Here is a 20,000-nt window from a genome sequence, read left to right as displayed (position 1 = left end):
AATCACCAAAACCCAAACCAAATCACTAAAGGACTAACCAAATCACCAAAACCCAAACCACATCACCAAAGGACTAACCAAATCACCAAAGATCGAACCAAGTCACAAAAACCCAAACCAAATCACTACACATCTCACACATGCTCCTACAGATAATCTTATTTATTTATAACAATGATATTAAAATGTAAGTCTGGGGCCAAGAGTCACGTCTCATCATTAAATCCCATTCAGATCAAAACCAAACCAACAATCTCACCAAAACGACCAGGAACTGAACCAAACATCTAAATATCTCAATAAATGACCAAATATGGGCGGCACGGTGGTGTAGTGGTTAGTGCTGTCGCCTCACAGCAAGAAGGTCCGGGTTCGAGCCCCGTGGCCGGCGAGGGCCTTTCTGTGTGGAGTTTGCATGTTCTCCCCGTGTCCGCGTGGGTTTCCTCCGGGTGCTCCAGTTTCCCCCACAGTCCAAAGACATGCAGGTTAGGTTAACTGGTGACTCTAAATTGAGCGTAGGTGTGAATGTGAGTGTGAATGGTTGTCTGTGTCTATGTGTCAGCCCTGTGATGACCTGGCGACTTGTCCAGGGTGTACCCCGCCTTTCGCCCGTAGTCAGCTGGGATAGGCTCCAGCTTGCCTGCGACCCTGTAGAACAGGATAAAGCGGCTACAGATAATGAGATGAATGAATGAATGACCAAATATCTCATCAAATTCTTGCCAGTTACAACACACAATGCTTCTGCAGACTCAATGTACTGCACGACAGACCTCACAAAACTGCATGTGAGATTCAGCCAAAGGAGAACTAACTAATTTAATAAATAACCAACCAGCTAACTAACTGCTCAAAAAATTCTCAGCATGAAAATAAATAAAACACGTTTATGGGTAAAGAAGTATTTATAATGAACCTTTGGAATTATCTGCTTTATCTGACAATTCAAGCATTTTAAATTATTAAATCATGCAGGTAATATATTACTCATCTCATCTCATTATCTCTAGTCACTTTATCCTGTTCTACAGGGTCGCAGGCGAGCTGGAGCCTATCCCAGCTGACTACGGGCGAAAGGCGGGGTACACCCTGGACAAGTCGCCAGGTCATCACAGGGCTGACACATAGACACAGACAACCATTCACACTCACATTCACACCTACGCTCAATTTAGAGTCACCAGTTAACCTAACCTGCATGTCTTTGGACTGTGGGGGAAACCGGAGCACCCGGAGGAAACCCACGCGGACACGGGGAGAACATGCAAACTCCGCACAGAAAGGCCCTCGCCGGCCACGGGGCTCGAACCCAGGACCTTCTTGCTGTGAGGCGACAGCGCTAACCACTACACCACCGTGCCGCCTAATATTACTATTTTATGTATTTATTTATTTATTCATTTTGTTTTATTTTTTATATTATCATTTTTCTAAATATTATTGATTACAAAATAACAATTCAGGTTTCTTTTTTGTCACTTAGATGCTTTTGAATATTTATATATTTATATATTTATTTATGGACATTCAGACATAACTGTACAACATAAGATATGCTTTTACTGACAGCTCTTTATTGAAAGCGTGTCTAGTGTAACAAACAAAAGCCAACATAAATAAATAAATAAATAAATAAGCAAGCAAAATATTTAATATATGAATATACATTCTGAAATATAATTAAATAGCATTTATATTCAGTCTGATATAAAACTCGACCTGGATTCTCGATCCCAGTCGTGAGGTGTATGTAAACTGTACACTTAAGTGGTCTAAAGGAGCAGCTTTGGGACCAGAAAGCTGCTGGTTCAATTCCCTGGACCAGCAGGAACGGCTGACGTGCCCTTGACGCAAGGCACCCGACCACTCACTGCTCCCCAGGCTGCTCTGGGTGTGGTGTACATTGCACTTGATAAGAGCGTCTGCTAAATGACACTCATGCAACGTTTCTCCAGCACAGACACACCTGAACTCACTCACTAACACGCCTATCGTTCATGATGTTACAGTGTGTTTCCACCCACCTGCCCTCTCTGCTCTGTGAGGGGGAATCGAGTGCGTCACAGCAGGAACAACACTACACAGGGCAGCTCGGGTGACCATGTGATTGAAGCTTTTCTCCGTAATGAAAACGAAACTTAAAAAAAAAAGTCCCAAAAAGAAAAGGCAGAATATGTAGCCTGAGGAAAACATCCACAACGGGAGCGCACAGAAGCCGCGGCGCTAAATACACATTTCTTACTTTGATCTCAGTGTGCGGACTCATCGCCGGGTCTCCGGAGGCGTCGCTGTCGCATTTCAGCCATTCCAAAGTGCGCTTTTAATAACCCCTAGCCCTGCACTGCAAAAACACTCTGGTGATTTAGGGTCACTCATTGAGTTCTGCACTAGTTTAAGGAAATAAAACTGGACTAACGGCGCATGGCTAAAGGAAGAGGAGGAAGAGGAGGAAGAAGTGGGGCATCAATCGCAAACGCACCGAGGGAGCCCAGGAGGCAGGAGGGAGGCTCTCTGGGCCTCTGAATCTGCTTCGCTTGCTCTGTGTCTCAACCACATATCCCTGGGTGTCTTGTTATCGCTGCAAACACTCCAGTGGAAGACAGACACACACTTTTTTCCCCATGTGTCGTCCCCCGGGGCCAGGGACCGCTATCCAGAGCTGGATGGAGACGCGCATTGTTTTTATTTATATAAATATATATATATTTTGAGCCTTGGTGAGATAATGACATGCCTCAGTCGTCAATTCTGAGGCACAGGATCCAAGTATGCTGCATCCACACACACACACACAGAAAATGACAAAGCGAGAAATGGCAGCTAGTGAGGACACTTCTCAGTTCATAGCGCACGCGCACACACGATTAATTAATTATTATAGTTATTATTATATTATAGTCATTATTATAAAGAAATGAGAAAGATTTCAATAAAAGTCAAAAGCTGAACACTGTCCAGGTTCAGCATTTGTCTCCGAGTCTGTAACTGTGCTGGGATTTAAACTCGCACCCTTCTCAGACACTTCACAGTCTGAGGATACGTCCACACTAATCCAGGTAAATCTGTAAAACTGATTTTATGTCAAAATGTTTCTCTGAACACCATCATTTTTATACATTACATCACAGGCATTTAGCAGACGCTCTTATCCAGAGCAGCCTGGGATCAGGTGCCTTGCTCAAGGGCACTTCAGCCATTCCTGTTGGTCCGGGGAATCGACCCGACAACCTTTTGGTTCCAAAGCTGCTTCTCGAACCATTAAGGCCTCTGCATGCTCTTGCGACAAGGCTTTCGCAGATAGCTTTTCGCAGACGGTTGTAATTTATCGTTGAGCGGGGAGTAATAGGCGTGCGCGATGTTATTCACTGCTACAACGCAAGGGGGCGCGAAGTCGCGAAATCACTAGGAGTAGTTGGTGGGTGTGGTTAGTGGAGTGTTTATCCTCCGGTTACTTATAATGACTAGAACTGGAGTCGTATAGATGTACGCACTTCCTCACTTCCTCGATCAACCGCTCTTCGTGCTGCTCCATCTTCGCTTGTGTTTTTAAAAATGGCGGTCGTGAAAACAAAACAAACCGGGAAAGTAGGGAAGCGGAAGTGCGTGTACAGCGGATGTAGAGTGGACCAATCAGAGCCCTCTTGTCTGTGGTGGTCACAAATTTTGGGAGGTGCGCGCAGAGCGTCTGCGAAGGGGGGGCTACGCAGACGCCATCTGCGACGCCATTTGCGAGGACTGGGTTGTCAGCATAAATTGGCCTTTAGACTACATCTTCCACATTTGTACCATTTTCCAAATGTCCTACGTTCACACCAAAGCTGAAACTTTTTTCGGTTGTTTACGGTTCCGCCATTACCTCAGCAAAAATGATGACAGACAGAGCAGCACTGAGTAAATTTCCCCCGTCATGCTGGACTGTTTTACTGTGTCACGGCAACCACATGTCAGTTTTGAAACTCTCCATTTCCTTGTCCACTTTACAACACAAACCTGGCATTTTCAAGCGTATTCACTTCAGAGAGTGTTTTCAAAAAGTGTTGCATTTGGTGGTGGAAAGCTGTTTATAAATTTACCCGGTTTGGTCCGGACGGAACCTGAGAGAGAAAGAGAACGTGTAGAAGACAGCAGTAAGAGCAGCGACGTTGTACGGTTTGGAGACAAAAAGACAGGATGCTGAACTGGAAGGAGCAGAGCCGAAGATGCTGAGATTTTCACTGGGAGTGACAAAGTTGGACAGGATTAGAAATGAGAATATTAGAGGGACAGAGGGACACGGAGGACGGCTGGGAGACAAAGTGAGAGAGGGAAGATTGAGATGGTTTGGACTCGTACAGAGGAGAGATCCAGGGTATATCGGGAAAAGAATGCTGGAGATGGAGTGGCAGGTCGAAGGAAAGGAGGAAGAGCAAAGATGAGATTTATGGATGTGGTGAAGGAGGACATGAGGATGGTTGGTGCGATAGAAGAAGATATAGAGGACAGCAGGAGATGGAGGGACATTATCTGCTGTGGTGACCCCTAACGGGAACAGCTGGAAGAAGAAGAAGGAGGAGGAGGAGGAGAAAAACAAGACAAAGAAGGAGGATGAGAAGAAGAAGGAGGAGGAGAACAAGACAAACAAGGATGAGAAGAAGGAGAAGGAGGAGAAGAAGAAGACAAAGAAGGAGGACAAGAAGAAGGAGAAGAAAGAGGAGGAGAAGGACAAGATGAAGAAGGACAAGAAGGAGGAGCAAGACAAAGAAGAAGAAAAAGAAGTAGAGGAAGAGGAAGAAGAGGAAGGAAGAGAAAAATAAGGAGGAGAACAAGAAGAAGGAGAACAGAACAAGAAGGAGAAGAAGAAGAGGAAGAAGGAGAAAAAGAAGGAAGAGAACAAGAGCAAGGAGAAGGAGGAGAACAAGATGGAGAAGAAGGAGGCGGACAAGATGAAGAAGGAGGAGAAAAAGAACGAGAAAAAGAAGGAGAAGAAGAAGAAGACAAAGTAGTAGTAGTAGTAGTAGTGTGGACGACACCTTAACTGCTGCATGTCTGCTTGTTTATCTTTCCTGGGATTCTGGAGACAAATTTCCAGCAGAACAGGAATAAAAATAAAACTGTGAGGAAAAGAAGGCAGGTATCATCGCTGGGCTGTTCCAGGATCACGTCTTTAAAAGGTATTATTCAAGATTTTTGTTTGTTTGTTTGCTTGTAGAGAATAAAGGATGGACTCTGTCTCCTGAAACCAAGCGCTCTGAAATCCTGAGTGAAGAAAAAACGCTGGATTCCTCAGTCTCACTTGTGAACCTCCCACTGCACCAACACACTAATCATCACACTAATTACCTCCATGATGGAGAACTTCACAGGATTTTAGCTCCATTTGCCGAGACACATCATGTCCAGCACCATCTGTGTGTGTGTGTGTGTGTGTGTGTGTGTGTGTGTGTGTGTGTGTGTGTGTGTGTGTGTGTGTGTGAGAGATGTGATAAAAATGTGCGGATTCAGATCTATCAGTGATGATCCGCCTGGTTTTCTAGTGTTCAAGTCGTGAGGAAGTAGCCGTCCAATCAACCGATAGCGAATTATTTAATCCTTCAAGTCTCACACACTCTGCTAGAGCGAAGTTACACCCTGAACTGACCTCAGTGTTTGGAAATCTCACTACCTGGAGATCAGAAAATGAGAAAAGGCAAACCGCGGTGCTTATTCAGAAGGTGTTGATTAATTTTCGAGCACAGCAGCTCTGACAGGAGAACAGGTTTATAGAGTTAACGCGCTCGTTCTGATACGCCATCGTTTCTATAGTAACGGCTCGTTTACAGGGACGTGGACAACAGACGCTGCACAGAAACAGATTAAAAACAACACTGATATGACCTGCAGTGACGTAAATCAGAAAAACTGAACTAACTTCACTCACAGAAAATTCCACAACGTTCTAAAAAGCGTGACGTGATTCTGTAACAATTTTAAAAAGCGTAATTGTTGGCTAATCGATGTAGCATAAGAGGAATAAAACTCTTTCAGAAACAGTAGCTTTGCTTCAACCTAATAAAGTGACTGTCTCATGATGATGGACCTTCGGGTCTCCTGAGGTCTGTTAGGAGACAAATTCTGGAAACAAACTTTCCTCTTTTTTAAGCGGAGTTGAATAAAACCGCTCATCTTTCCTCAACTCGGCTTAAAGAAGAGAAAACTATAGAACTGGTATTTCTTCTGAGATGTACGGTACGTGATATACAGCATTAAATTCGATGCTTTCGACAGGACATCTGAGATATATTGGTGTTTGTTTCTCCATAAGAATGATTTGGTTTTTTGTCTCATTTTTTTAAGAACTGCTAATTGACTGTGTCAATTTATTCAGATTAATTTTAATATTATGTTAATTATCACGCAACAAATTCTGAGAGAATAGGAAACGTTCACGCTCTGTGGGTTTCTCCATTAATCATCCAAACTGCTGATGGACAAATTAAAAGTTAAAGAAGTGTCTTTTTGGAGCAGCATTGATACAACAACAGTGTGTGTGTGTGTGTGTGTGTGTAGGGGTGGGGTGAATGGGGGTGGGATCATATCTGAGCATAGACTGACTATGCAACTCGTTCAGATTCAAATACACACTCAAATTTAAATATTGTAATGTTCATGCAACACGCATTTAAAAATCTGTTTCTCTCTCTCACACACACACACACACACACACACACACACTTTGACATGAAGATACACACAGTCAGCAGAGACACACAGTGTGGATCATATTCCCCAAAGGCCCACACAGCTCAGCAACTCACCGCACCCCGTATCGCGCATGTCAGCATTGCTTACAGCACACACCATCTGGGAATTAAAAAGCACCTCACGTCGTCAGGCTGGTGGAAAATATATAATATACACAGTCAGGTCCAGAGTTACAGAGTAACAATACAGAACTCCGCTCCGTTACAGAGTAACAATACAGAACTCCGCTCCGTTACAGAGTCACGATACAGAACTCCGCTCCGTTACGGAGTCACGATACAGAACTCCGCTCCGTTACAGAGTCACGATACAGAACTCCGCTCCGTTACAGAGTCACAATACAGAACTCCGCTCCGTTACAGAGTCACAATATAGAACTCCGCTCCGTTACAGAGTCACGATACAGAACTCCGCTCCGTTACAGAGTCACGATAGAGAACTCCGCTCCGTTACAGAGTCACGATACAGAACTCCGCTCCGTTACAGAGTCACAATACAGAACTCCGCTCCGTTACAGAGTCACGATACAGAACTCCGCTCCGTTACAGAGTCACAATACAGAACTCCGCTCCGTTACAGAGTCACAATACAGAACTCCGCTCCGTTACAGAGTCACAATATAGAACTCCGCTCCGTTACAGAGTCACAATATAGAACTCCGCTCCGTTACAGAGTCACAATATAGAACTCCGCTCCGTTACAGAGTCACAATACAGAACTCCGCTCCGTTACAGAGTCACAATACAGAACTCCGCTCCGTTACAGAGTCACAATACAGAACTCCGCTCCGTTACAGAGTCACAATATAGAACTCCGCTCCGTTACAGAGTCACAATACAGAACTCCGCTCCGTTACAGAGTCACAATACAGAACTCCGCTCCGTTACAGAGTCACAATATAGAACTCCGCTCCGTTACAGAGTCACAATATAGAACTCCGCTCCGTTACAGAGTCACAATACAGAACTCCGCTCCGTTACAGAGTCACAATATAGAACTCCGCTCCGTTACAGAGTCACAATACAGAACTCCGCTCCGTTACAGAGTCACAATACAGAACTCCGCTCCGTTACAGAGTCACAATATAGAACTCCGCTCCGTTACAGAGTCACAATACAGAACTCCGCTCCGTTACAGAGTCACAATACAGAACTCCGCTCCGTTACAGAGTCACAATATAGAACTCCGCTCCGTTACAGAGTCACAATACAGAACTCCGCTCCGTTACAGAGTCACAATACAGAACTCCGCTCCGTTACGGAGTCACGATACAGAACTCCGCTTCACTACGGAGTCACAACACAGAACTCCGCTCCGTTACGGAGTCACGATACAGAACTTCTGCTCTGTTACACAGTAACAACACAGAAGTCCGCTCCGTTACGGAGTCACGATACAGAACTCCGCTCCATTACAGAGTCACGATACATAACTCTGCTCCGTTACAGAGTCACAATACAGAACTCCGCTCCGTTACAGAGTCACAATACAGAACTCCACTCCATTACAGAGTCACAATACAGAACTCCGCTCCATTACAGAGTCACGATACAGAACTCCGCTCCGTTACAGAGTCACAATACAGAACTCCGCTCCGTTACAGAGTCACAATACAGAACTCCACTCCGTTACAGAGTCACAATACAGAACTTCCCCTCCGTTATAGAGTAACAATACAGAACTCCGCTCCGTTACAGAGTCACAATACAGAACGCCGCTCCGTTACAGAGTCACAACACAGAACTCCGCTCCGTTACGGAGTCATGATACAGAACTCCGCTCCGTTACAGAGTCACAATACAGAACTCCGCTCCATTACAGAGTCACGATACAGAACTCCGCTCCGTTACAGAGTCACAATACAGAACTCCGCTCCGTTACGGAGTCACAATACAGAACTCCACTCCGTTACAGAGTCACAATACAGAACTTCCCCTCCGTTATAGAGTAACAATACAGAACTCTGCTCCGTTACAGAGTCACAATACAGAACGCCGCTCCGTTACAGAGTCACAACACAGAACTCCGCTCCGTTATGGAGTCATGATACAGAACTCCGCTCCGTTACGGAGTCATGATACAGAACTCCGCTCTGTTACGGAGTCACGATACAGAACTCCGCTCCGTTACAGAGTCACGATACAGAACTCCGCTCCGTTACAGAGTCACAATACAGAACTCCGCTCCGTTACAGAGTCACAATATAGAACTCCGCTCCGTTACAGAGTCACGATACAGAACTCCGCTCCGTTACAGAGTCACGATAGAGAACTCCGCTCCGTTACAGAGTCACGATACAGAACTCCGCTCCGTTACAGAGTCACAATACAGAACTCCGCTCCGTTACAGAGTCACGATACAGAACTCCGCTCCGTTACAGAGTCACGATACAGAACTCCGCTCCGTTACAGAGTCACAATACAGAACTCCGCTCCGTTACAGAGTCACAATATAGAACTCCGCTCCGTTACAGAGTCACAATATAGAACTCCGCTCCGTTACAGAGTCACAATATAGAACTCCGCTCCGTTACAGAGTCACAATACAGAACTCCGCTCCGTTACAGAGTCACAATACAGAACTCCGCTCCGTTACAGAGTCACAATACAGAACTCCGCTCCGTTACAGAGTCACAATATAGAACTCCGCTCCGTTACAGAGTCACAATACAGAACTCCGCTCCGTTACAGAGTCACAATACAGAACTCCGCTCCGTTACAGAGTCACAATATAGAACTCCGCTCCGTTACAGAGTCACAATATAGAACTCCGCTCCGTTACAGAGTCACAATACAGAACTCCGCTCCGTTACAGAGTCACAATATAGAACTCCGCTCCGTTACAGAGTCACAATACAGAACTCCGCTCCGTTACAGAGTCACAATACAGAACTCCGCTCCGTTACAGAGTCACAATATAGAACTCCGCTCCGTTACAGAGTCACAATACAGAACTCCGCTCCGTTACAGAGTCACAATACAGAACTCCGCTCCGTTACAGAGTCACAATATAGAACTCCGCTCCGTTACAGAGTCACAATACAGAACTCCGCTCCGTTACAGAGTCACAATACAGAACTCCGCTCCGTTACGGAGTCACGATACAGAACTCCGCTTCACTACGGAGTCACAACACAGAACTCCGCTCCGTTACGGAGTCACGATACAGAACTTCTGCTCTGTTACACAGTAACAACACAGAAGTCCGCTCCGTTACGGAGTCACGATACAGAACTCCGCTCCATTACAGAGTCACGATACATAACTCTGCTCCGTTACAGAGTCACAATACAGAACTCCGCTCCGTTACAGAGTCACAATACAGAACTCCACTCCGTTACAGAGTCACAATACAGAACTCCGCTCCATTACAGAGTCACGATACAGAACTCCGCTCCATTACAGAGTCACAATACAGAACTCCGCTCCGTTACAGAGTCACAATACAGAACTCCACTCCGTTACAGAGTCACAATACAGAACTTCCCCTCCGTTATAGAGTAACAATACAGAACTCCGCTCCGTTACAGAGTCACAATACAGAACGCCGCTCCGTTACAGAGTCACAACACAGAACTCCGCTCCGTTACGGAGTCATGATACAGAACTCCGCTCCGTTACAGAGTCACAATACAGAACTCCGCTCCATTACAGAGTCACGATACAGAACTCCGCTCCGTTACAGAGTCACAATACAGAACTCCGCTCCGTTACGGAGTCACAATACAGAACTCCACTCCGTTACAGAGTCACAATACAGAACTTCCCCTCCGTTATAGAGTAACAATACAGAACTCTGCTCCGTTACAGAGTCACAATACAGAACGCCGCTCCGTTACAGAGTCACAACACAGAACTCCGCTTCGTTATGGAGTCATGATACAGAACTCCGCTCCGTTACGGAGTCATGATACAGAACTCCGCTCTGTTACGGAGTCACCATACAGAACTCCGCTCTGTTACAGAGTAACAATACAGAACGACGCTCCGTTACAGAGTCACAATACAGAACTCCACTCCGTTACAGAGTCACAATACAGAACTCCGCTCCGTTACGGAGTCACGATACAGAACTCCACTCCGTTATGGAGTCACAATACAGAACTTCCCCTCCGTTACAGAGTAACAATACAGAACTCTGCTCCGTTACAGAGTCACAATACAGAACGCCGCTCTGTTACGGAGTCACAATACAGAACGCCGCTCCGTTACGGAGTCACGATACAGAACTCCGCTCCGTTACGGAGTCACGATACAGAACTCCGCTCCGTTACAGAGTCACCATACAGAACTTCTGTTCCATTACAGAGTAACAATACAGAACTCCGCTCCGTTACAGAGTCACAATACAGAACGCCGCTCCGTTACAGAGTCACGACACAGAACTCCGCTCCGTTACGGGGTCATGATACAGAACTCCGCTCCGTTACAGAGTCACAATACAGAACTCCGCTCCATTACAGAGTCACGATACAGAACTCCGCTCCGTTACAGAGTCACAATACAGAACTCCGCTCCGTTACGGAGTCACAATACAGAACTCCACTCCGTTACAGAGTCACAATACAGAACTTCCCCTCCGTTATAGAGTAACAATACAGAACTCCGCTCCGTTACAGAGTCACAATACAGAACGCCGCTCCGTTACAGAGTCACAACACAGAACTCCGCTCCGTTATGGAGTCATGATACAGAACTCCGCTCCGTTACGGAGTCATGATACAGAACTCCGCTCTGTTACGGAGTCACCATACAGAACTCCGCTGTGTTACAGAGTAACAATACAGAACGCCGCTCCGTTACAGAGTCACAATACAGAACTCCGCTCCGTTACAGAGTCACAATACAGAACTCCGCTCCGTTACGGAGTCACGATACAGAACTCCGCTCCGTTACAGAGTCACAATACAGAACTCCGCTCCGTTACAGAGTCACAATACAGAACTCCGCTCCATTACAGAGTCACAATACAGAACTCCGCTCCGTTACAGAGTCACAATACAGAACTCCGCTCCGTTACAGAGTCACAATACAGAACTCCGCTCCGTTACAGAGTCACAATATAGAACTCCGCTCCGTTACAGAGTCACAATACAGAACTCCGCTCCGTTATGGAGTCATGATACAGAACTCCGCTCCGTTACGGAGTCATGATACAGAACTCCGCTCTGTTACGGAGTCACAATACAGAACACCGCTCCGTTACGGAGTCACGATACAGAACTCCGCTCCGTTACAGAGTCACCATACAGAACTTCCGCTCCATTACAGAGTAACAATACAGAACTCCGCTCCGTTACAGAGTCACAATACAGAACTCCGCTCCGTTACATAGTCACGATACAGAACTCCACTCCATTACAGAGTAACAATACAGAACTCCGCTCCATTACAGGGTCACGATACAGAACTCCGCGCCGTTACAGAGTGACCATACAGAACTCCGCTCCATTACAGAGTGACCATACAGAACTCCGCTCCGTTACAGAGTAGCGATACAGAACTCTGTTCCGTTACAGAGTAACAATACAGAATGCCACTTGCACAATGTTTTAGTTGGCCTTGTTGGACTTAATAATCCCAACCCCAGCCTGTGTTGTAAACATTTCTTGGTTCTAGACCAGCAATGTTTTGGAGTTGCTCGTGAACCAGTTTTCCTGGTTGGAAAATCTGGTTCTCTGGTTGTCGAAATGTGAAAACTGGTTCGAGATTAGGCACCGGTTCTAAACCAGGGCTCAAACTGCATTGGTGGAAAATGGGTAATAGATCTTCCAAGGCACTAAACAATCAACCATGAGCTGACCTTGCGGTTAGCGTGTCTGCCTTTCGACCAAGAGCTCATGAGTTCTACTCACTGTTGAGTCATAACCAAAGACCATCATAAAAACGGTACCTACTGTGGTCTTGCAAGGCACGCTGCAATACAGACACGAGTGGGGAGTCAAACCCTTGCAGTTCCCCAAGGACCAGCCCCCATTGCAACTCTAGCTGTATAGGTGAGAGGCCGAGGGCTGTAGAAGCGGTGATCAGTGCTGCCCAATGTGCCTTAAGGGCCTGATTAGTACTGGGATGGGAGACTGTCTGGGAAAACCAGGTCCTGGCACAGGAGGGACTTTGACTTTTTGAAAACGATACAAGGCAAGTGCCTAGGTCTAGACGAGCTTGAAAAACCTTCTCCTGATGGACAGGTACCTTGCCCAGATGGGAAGGCTCGCGTGACCCAGTGATCCCAATCCGGACTAAATGTGCTCCAGATGTAACGCTCTGAATTCCTGGTCCTGGCACGGGAGGGACTTTGACGAAGGAATCACCAAAGAGTCACCACAGTTTTCCTGGATCCATCTGAAAGTTTTTGGTGATTGCACACTCATGATGGCATCTTGCTGGAATTCTCCAGCCATGATCCATGTATATAAATTCATGCCATAAAAGCTTGAAGCTAGTCAGTAATGATGTTCTGACACAGCCTACCATTCAGACATAATAACAGGTGTCTCAGTATGATCCAGGAAACCATCCTGGAAGCTCCATGGACTCAGCTTGCTTGGTCAAATTCCACTCCTTTCATCAGGTAAACTTCTCCAGGTATCTTTTGTGTCCTCTTAATGGTCCAGCGTGGATGTTCCTGTGTTGGTGTTCACAGAGATAACACTCGGCAGCCTGGATGAAGCCTCTGATGCCTCTGATCCACAAGCTGTCAAAGTTTCTTAAAATGTCCGATGGTAAAAAGCCCAAAACAGTGGACGTTTGAGACGAAGCTGGAACCTGCACGCTTAGCACCTTGTTTTCAGATTCAAACGAACATCTGTGTGTCCTTCTGATTCTTTATCCATCCATTTTCTTTAAGGAAGACTGCAGAAATGGGACAGTAATACAGTGAAATAAGTGTGTTTGTATTTCATATCCCATCACTTGAAGCAGATGTCTCAATTCAGGTAGGTTTTGGTCACACACAGTGAAACACAGCTGCCTCGCGCTAATCCATTAGCCGCACTGCACATGCGTGACTAAAAGAGCGAGATAGCATTTCTCACTTTCACAAAAGAGAGGCAGAGAAAGAATAAGAAGCAGCAGAGACAAACTTTCTGCCCCTTCTGCCATCCAAAACAAGATTTGAATCAGTAATTATTCTATTGTTTATCAAAATATAAACAAATTAGAAATGGTGCCGTCGGGTTGAGAGGGCGATTATGCAGAGTGAAATGGAGTGGAGTTAAAAATATGGTAATATTCTAGTTCGGAGGAGATATCTGGATATTTTCCTTAATGAGTTGTGCACCAAAGTGATGTAACATTGTGTGTGTGTGTTTTTGTGACTATTTAATTTTATTTATATATATATATATATATATATATATATATATATATATATATATATATATATATATATATATATATAAAGTTTTATGATGACAGTGTTTAGGGATTTATGCAGTAAGCATACGAGGATTTAGCTTCACTATGGGGAGGCGATTTTACCCAAAGAAACAGCTCGTCTCCACCTCGGACGCATTGAGTGATACGTACTGTACACGTTTCTGGTCCTAGGAAAGCAGAATGTCAAATGCTGCAACCTGATTGGCTATTTGCACTTCCAGCGGCACGGTGGTGTAGTGGTTAGCGCTGTCGCCTCACAGCAAGAAGGTCCTGGGTTCGAGCCCCGTGGCCGGTGAGGGCCTTTCTGTGCGGAGTTTGCATGTTCTCCCCGTGTCCGCGTGGGTTTCCTCCGGGTGCTCCGGTTTCCCCCACAGTCCAAAGACATGCAGGTTAGGTTAACTGGTGACTCTAAATTGAGCGTAGGTGTGAATGTGAGTGTGAATGGTTGTCTGTGTCTATGTGCAGCCCTGTGATGACCTGGCGACTTGTCCAGGGTGAACCCCGCCTTTCACCCGTAGTCAGCTGGGATAGGCTCCAGCTCGCCTGCGACCCTGTAGAACAGGATAAAGCGGCTAGAGATAATGAGATGAGATGAATATTGAAGAAGTAAATGATAAATGTGATGAAATGATTACGTTAAATGTGCTGCTCTCATGAGTTTGCTGACAAGTAGTTGCTTGGTTACAATAACAGTGTGAATATCAAATGGCTTCTTCCTGCCACAGTGGGCAGTTTATCCTTCAAAAGTACTCGGGTCTTTCATGAAAGTAAACAGTAATCACTGAATAACAACCAACACGGTATGAAAACTGTACAGATTTCTATTGACTCCTGCTTCTGGGGTTTGTGAATTCATAGAGCTGAAGTTTTCAGAGAATAAAACTTGCTGTGAAGAGAAATTACGCAGATAAACCACAAGCAAAGGGGTGCGTTTTATAGCTCTGATGCAGGGGTCATTAATGTTTGGATCATGGTTGAGAAAAAATACTTTCGCACAAGCAATAAAAGTGCGGAAAAAAAATACAGTTCAGCAGCTCACCAGCTCGGTTTCTATTATGTTTTTCTCCCCCCAATCAAGTGCATTTACGTCAATTATTTATGCAATAATAAAACCAAAATGTTTAATAGATAGATAGATTAGATAGATTTATTAAAGCTAGACGTCCTTTCGATTTCATAAAATCGGTGACCCTCTGAAATGTGGTGATTGTGATATCTGTTTATTTCTGTATTATCTCACAAAATATCAGGCCATTCTGTGGCTGGGAAGTTATTTAATTTGAGGGGATTAAAGCAAATAATGTGCATTAAATCGCTCGCTTCGCACAGTCAAGCAGACAGAGGAAGTCCGTATGTGTCCGTGTGCGCATGCGCAGGTTTCCCTTTGAGCGTGCACTGACAGTTCCATCATTCTGTCGCTAAATGAACAGCTGATCACACCGAGGTGCTCGCTGAGCGCCCATATTTATTAGTTTGGTCCTGCGTTTCCTTTCCTTCGTATAGAACATAATGTCTTTTCTTCTTGCTTTCTTTCCGTTACTGTAGTCCCCCCATACTCAAATAGCGGCCCCCGGGCCATTTTAGGCCCCCGGGGCGTCTATTTCTGGCCCGCGAGCTGTTCTGTGTGGTTTTTTTAATTCTTTTTTTTTTTTCAATCGTGCTGTCCGCTCTTACTTTGAAAGAGCGCCCCTCGCGCTGCGACGAGATATGAGGATTGCCTCCATGGCAACGATAAACAAATAGCAAGGCTAATCTAAGCCCTCGCAAAACTCCAGACAGTCAGTTTACCGGCCGTAGCCACAATGGCATGCTCGAAGTTTGCACCAAAAAGAAAACTGGACAGCGAGAACCGCCAATTCCAACCAGAATGGACAGAAAGGTTTGCGTTCTTTCTTCCACCGTCCAGCACTCGACCTTTGTGTTTAATCTGCCAAGAAAGTGTCGCGGCAATAAAAATGTCCAATGTGAAACGGCACTATGAATCAAAACACAAGCATTTTGAAGAGACATTTCCGCAAAACTCCGAGACCAGAACAACAAAATTAAATGCTCTGATGGTGTCATATCAAACATCCAACAGAATCCTCCACACTTCTTTGACAAAACAACAAAAGGCAACAGAATGCTCCTTTAGAGTAGCGTGGGTTTTGGCAAAGCACGTGAAACCATTCACGGACGCAGAGATAATGAAAGAGTGCATGGTTGATGTGATGGACACGTTGTTTGAAGGCAAAGAAAAAGAGGAAATGAAAGGCAAAATTCAACAAATCCCCCTGTCTGACTCCACAGCATGCAGACGCACGGAAATGCTGGCTGGTGATGTAGCAGAGCAGTTGTGTGATGGAATAAAAAATGCTGAGTGCATTTCCCTAGCTGTGGATGAATCCACTGATACCACTGATATCGCTCAATTGATTGTATTTGTGAGGTACTTTGACGAGTCAAAAGGAGAGTTTATTTAAGATGTGCTGGGCATGGCAAGCCTTTGCGGACAGACAAGGGGTGAAGACATTTACAATGCAGTAAGGGGAGTGCTGAATGAAAAAGGAATTGATGTGAAGAAAATTGTGTCAGTGGCTACTGATGGAGTGCCATCTATGATGGGCAGAGAGAAGGGACTAGTTCAGCGCCTGAAGCTTCTTCACCCTCAACTCATATCGTACCACTGCATAATTCACCAGTCTATCCTGTGTGCAAGTCTCGGAGAAATCTACGCTGAAATCATGAACACAATGATGAAGCTGGTAAATTTCTTGAGAGCATCATCTGCACTGCAGCATCGCTTACTGAAGTCATTCCTGACGGAGGTCTTATTTATTTGTTTTATTTATTTTATTCAGTTATTTATGCCCAAATGAAAAATATATTTTTATTTTAGGTAGGCCCTAATACTGTTGTGTTCAATGACAAGGAAATGTTAAAATAAATGCGTTACGTTATTATGGCATGTATCATACACATTCTCAATAAATGGCCCTTTGAGTAAATGGAAAAAAAAAAATGTGGCCCCTCATCATTTCTATTTGAGTCGGTCTTTCACGTTTCATTCGCACACTCACGTCCTCCATTTTTCTCTCCTGTTTCAAATTTGTATCCCACAATGCCTTGCATAAACGGTGAAAGCCCACCACGTGATGTGATGCATGACGTAGTATCTTGTATTGGGTCATGGTGAAGCAGGAAAACATAGCCGAGAGTTTAGGGCCACGTGGAAATAAATTCATTAATTGTTCTGTAAAAAAAAAAAAAAACGAATAAAATTGGAAGTCTGTGATTCGAATCCAATAGCTTCCGGCCCACTAAACAAAAATTATTGGGCATCAGGGAAAATTCTTTTTTTTTTTTTTTTAATGACCTACACATAGAAAAATCTGAAAGGCCGTCTCGCTCTATGGTAAAATTACATGCAGGTACGACAATATACTAATGTACAATTGAACTAAATACATGAAACTAAACCAAGGAGAGCACAACAAAGTGTAAAACACTTATTTCCATTGCGGCCCTCAGAAAAGTTTCAGGATGGCGCTATGTTGACTATTTAGTCATGGAATTAAGTGTATTATCAATACTAAATCTGTACAAATAGCAGTGAAGATGACTGGACAGAGACGTACACTGTTTTGCTGTTTGATGTCTAACACACAAAATAAACCAATCCCTTCTCAAATTTTTGTCTTATAGCTATTAACTAATCACCAATGGTCAAGCAGTTAAAGGTAAATGTTATCTTGTATCCAGATGTTGCTAAATAACCAATTCTATGGTGCTGGTCTTTATAAATTGTATATGAATACACGCTCTGAATGACTCGTCTCATTTCTGAGAGAAAATAACATGTCTTTGATCCTTCAAGGTCTACTTCCTGCTTAATAGTGCTTCAGATTTGAAACTGCTTGCTCGTTTTGTATCATGTCTGGGATCCGGGTTCATACGCATTTGGGTTTCCTCCCCTTTACTTTGTTATGTGCGTGTCAACTTTCATAACATGAATGTAAACCAGACAAGAAAATACATTCGTATGGCATGTTTTTTAGTTTTTTCGAACGTGCTGCAGAACTGAATATATACCGTATGAACAACACAGAAAGGTGAAGAACATCTGGAGAAGCTGCTGTATGTGCAATCTTTCTAAGAGAGTGATGGGAAAAGTTCGATTTTTTTTTTTCAGTTGTACCTCCATCATTAAAGCAGGACATAAATAACAATGAGCGAGAGAGAGAGAGAGAGAGAGAGAGAGAAGAACAAAAGAGGAAGTGATGGAAGGATGAGCGAGCGTGAGGAACAGTCTGTGCTATTACGCCTCTTTCAGGAACTCACTCAGCCATCCTGAAGGCTGCAGCCAGAAGGTCAAAGCAATTCCACCACATAATGTGAACAAGTTCCAGGTCCAGGAAACACAGCAGCGACAGAAACCTATCTGTGAATGTGTGGGAGAGAGTGACGGCAGCGCTGAAACAGGAAACTGCCCTGAGAGATCGACATCAGCGTGATGGTGTGTTCCAGCACTAAAAGTAGTTTTCATGAAGGTAGGTTTAAAAAAATAAACAAATAAAACTGTTTCTACAAGGGGACTAGAACCGATCGAGAACCGAAGTCAGTCCACTATAACCAGAAAGTGTCGTGGGAGGAAGGAATTTACGCTTTAGTTCTGCACACGCTGAAGGAATTTAGACATATGGAGAAAAAGAGAAAACAAGGGAGCATGGCTCACATCTGATTTAATCTAATCTCTTATCTAACAGCCACTTTAGGGACGTACAGCTCCCCTCACTGAGAACATTACCTGATGTCATTTCAGTCAAAAATACAGCAGGCGCCATTAGTTTTGGATAAACTGGGCATTTAGGGGAGGAGTGACAATTCCTCAAAAGTTAAACGACAGAAAAGATAGACAGATAAATGGATGGACAGATAGACAGACAGACAGAGAGAGAGAGAAAGAGAGAGCGAGAGATAGATAGATAGACAGACAGACAGACAGACAGACAAAAATGGCATACAGATGGATAGATAGATAGAATGACAAAGACAAGCAGACAGATAGATTTCCACTGAAGACGAGGGGAGAGAACCTGAAGCAGAATCCCAGGTGCTTGTTGTGTGATGACAGGCAGACAGACACACAGAGAGAGACAGATAGAAGCCCAGGTGTTTGCTGTGTGATCACAGGCAGACAGACAGACAGACAGACAGAAGCCCAGGTGCTGGTCATGTGATTACAGACAGACAGACAGACAGACAGACAGACAGACAGACGGACAGACAGACGGACAGACAGATGGACAGACAGAAGCCCAGGCACTGGCCATGTGATTACAGACAGACAGACAGAAGCCCAGGCGCTGGCTGTGTGATGACAGACAGACAGAGAGACAGACAGAAGCCCAGGTGCTGGCTGTGTGGTTACAGACAGACAGACAGAAGCCTAGGTGCTGGCTGTGTGATTACAGACAGACAGACAGACAGAAGCCCAGGTGCTGGCTGTGTGATTACAGACAGACAGACAGACAGACAGACAGACAGAAGCCCAGGTGCTGGCTGTGTGATTACAGACAGACAGACAGACAGACAGAAGCCCACGTGCTGGCTGTGTGATTACAGACAGACAGACAGACAGACAGACAGAAGCCTAGGTGCTGGCTGTGTGATTACAGACAGACAGACAGACAGACAGACAGAAGTGCAGGTGCTGGCTGTGTGATTACAGACAGACAGACAGACAGACAGACAGACAGAAGCGCAGGTGCTGGCTGTGTGATTACAGACAGACAGACAGACAGACAGACAGACAGAAGCACAGGTGCTGGCTGTGTGATGACAGACAGATAGAGAGACAGACAGAAGCGCAGGTGCTGGCTGTGTGATTACAGACAGACAGACAGACAGACAGACAGACAGACA

This window comes from Neoarius graeffei, chromosome 7 (assembly GCF_027579695.1).
Source record: "Neoarius graeffei isolate fNeoGra1 chromosome 7, fNeoGra1.pri, whole genome shotgun sequence".
In the NCBI taxonomy this organism is placed as follows: domain Eukaryota; kingdom Metazoa; phylum Chordata; class Actinopteri; order Siluriformes; family Ariidae; genus Neoarius; species Neoarius graeffei.
This window is presented reverse-complemented; position numbering follows the sequence as displayed.